Source organism: Pelophylax lessonae, assembly GCF_965119305.1.
Source record: "Pelophylax lessonae genome assembly, chromosome: 12".
NCBI classification, from domain to species: domain Eukaryota; kingdom Metazoa; phylum Chordata; class Amphibia; order Anura; family Ranidae; genus Pelophylax; species Pelophylax lessonae.
In genome coordinates this window covers 209,584,556-209,587,538 of record NC_138779.1, presented here as the reverse complement: position 1 = coordinate 209,587,538, position 2,983 = coordinate 209,584,556, and positions in this window count along the sequence as shown.

Sequence of the window (2,983 nt, the reverse complement as noted above, 5' to 3'; positions counted from 1 at the left end):
GCTTTACTTTTTGCGCTCTCCCAATGCGTTTGCCAGCTCATTGAAATTAAGGGATTGTCAAAAAAAGGAACCTGCAAAAATGTACAAGTTCCAGTGTGAACCGACCCTTACAGCAGCAACAGAATGACGCACAGTGCATGGAGGACACAATGTTCTGAACGAGTGAGATGGTAGCAAATATACCGAAAATATTAAAAAAATACAACACATTTATAAAAACTTTGATTTTAAAAGAAACACAACAAAGTTATCCAGGAGACTCACCGGTGGCTGTCAGGGCAGAGAGGACACATAGTAGGTTCAGCATAGTGGAGCCCATTGTTATTGGGAGGACACATGGGGTATTGAAGACCCGTGGTGGAGCTCTTGGCTCATATTTAAGGAGTGTGTCCAGCAGAGGAGCACAGCCCTAATTCCTCCCTCCTCTCCTCTTCTCACTCTCTCTTCCTCTTCTCTTTCTCCTGTTTGTATCTTTTTATCCGTCTCGTCTCCGTGTCTTCTTCATAGCTCTCCTCTCTTCTCCCCACCATTCACTCTCTGACCTCCGTTCACTCTCTCTTCTTCTGATATCCGTTCACTCTCTCTTCTTCTGACCTCCGTTCACCCTCTCTTCTTCTGACCTCCGTTCACTCTCTCTTCTTCTGACCTCCGTTCACTCTCTCTTCTCCTTTTCTCTGTTCCTCCTCTCCCCTTTCTCCTCCTTTCTTCTAAAGAACACAATTTCCTAAAAGTTTCAGTGAGCGAGAGAGAAAGAGAGGAGGGCGTCTCCGCTGAAATCTCCAAACCACGACGTACATCTCAAGGATCAGAACATTGAGGGGTATGGGAAATGATTACGGCCACACACTGACCTGGATGGACTATTGTCTTTATTCAACCTCAACTATTATGTAACCATGAATCTCTTCACATTTAACCACTTAAGCCCCGGAAGGTTTTACCCCCTTCCTGACCAGGGCCTATTTAGCGATTCGGCACTGCATGACTTTAACGGACAATTGCGCGGTCGTGCGACGCTGTACCTAAACGAATTTGACGTCCTTTTTTTCCCACAAACAGAGCTTTCTTTTGGTGGTATTTGATCACCTGTGCGATTTTTTGATCATGCGCTATAAACAAAAAAAAGAGCGACAATTTTGCAAAAATAAGAATATTTTTCAAATTTTTTTATATGAAATTCCCCCCAAAAAAATGTAAAAATCAAAATTTTTTAACATTTTAGGCCAATTTGTTTTCTGCTACATATGTTTGGTAAAAAAAAATTGCAAAAAGCGTATTTTGATTGGTTTGCGCAAAAGTTATTGCGTTTACTAAGTAAGGGAAAGATTTTTGTCATTTTTATTGTTTTTTTTTTTAACAAGTAATGGCGGCGATCTGCGATTTTTTTTTTTTTTGCGGGACTGCGACATTGTGGCGGACAGATCGGACCCCTTACTGACATTTTTGACACTTTTGGGGGTACCAGTGACATTACTACAGTAATCAGTGCTATACATATGCACTGTTACTGTAAAAATGACACTGGCAGGGAAGGGGTTAACTTTATTTGAGAGGGAGGGGTTAAGTGTGTCCCTAGGGGCGTGATTCTAACTGTGATTGGCTGTGTGTGTAACAGCAGAGATCAACGGTGCTACATAGCAGGACCGTAGGATCTCTGCTGTTACACAGGGGATAATGACAGGCAGCTGTGTTTACATTAGCCGCCTGCCTTTCTCCTGGTGTAACCGACGATCGCAAGTGACCGGCGGACATTGGGTCCGTCGGTCACTTGCGCGGGGGGGTCCGTGAGCGAGTGGGAGCACGCCTCTGGCGACGCACGCTCGCTCCCTAGAAGCCTCACAGGCTAGCGACGTAGTACTACATCACTTTGCCGGTGAGGGGCTGACCGCCGCAGTAAATAGTCGTGCGGCGGTCGGCAAGTGGTTAAAAAAAGTTACGCAATTTTAAGCTTGAGTCACACATCCGGCTGCAGGTTGGCAGTCCAGAGTCTGGCGTTTCTGGCATTTGTGTTCCCCAGTTCAGGTGCGATTCAGGGGCAAGTTTTTCCCTGATTTCGCACCTGAACCGGACCCGAAAACGTTTCAAATTCACATCGCAGCCGCCCCGGATATGTGTAAACCGGCTTCTTTGAAAACCAGTCACGCTCACATGTTATGTGAATTGGATGTGGGTAAAAACTTGCATATACACTATATTGTCAAAAGTATTGGGACACCTGCCTTTACAATAGTGATCGACAGATATCGGTTTTTTTATTGCCAATACTGATATTTTGGTCATCGCATATCGGTATCTGTTGATATTTTCGGACATTTAAAAAAAAAAAAAAAAAATGTACGTTTTTTTTTTTTTTTTGACAGGTACTCTTGAGGAGGGGCCTGGGGGTATATAAGACCCCAAACCCCTCCTCCGCACTTAAAAGCATTCAAAACGCCAAGTTTGGCTGTTTTGAATGCGGCCATTTTTGTTGAATTTGGCGCTGAGTACCCGGAAGTGATGTCATGACATCGCTTCCGGGTTTTTACATAGAGACCCAATCAGAGCTGAATGCGGCTTTGATCGGGTATTAGGCGGCCATGCAGGTAGGATGCCCAGGTCTCCCGGTGGGACGAAGAGACCCGGGCAAGCCCCAGAAGGTGGCGTGGGGACACACACACACACACACACACGTCCCCTTCCGCTCCTTGCAATGACAGCTTCTCAGTTCTCAGCCGCATCGGTTGTTATTACAAGACAGCCGACCGTCAGATATGGACACCGGTACCGGGGATGATCCCTCTAGCTGCAGGCATCACTCCGGTACAGCACTTTCCCGAAATATTGGCAATATCAGTAACCTCAGGGGCCGATTCCAATATATATCAGGGAAAGTGCATATCGGCCCCGCCGATAATCGGTCGATCCCTACTTTACACACACATGAACTTTAATGGCATCCCAGTCTTAGTCCGTAGGGTTCAATATTGAGCTAGCCCCAGGGGAG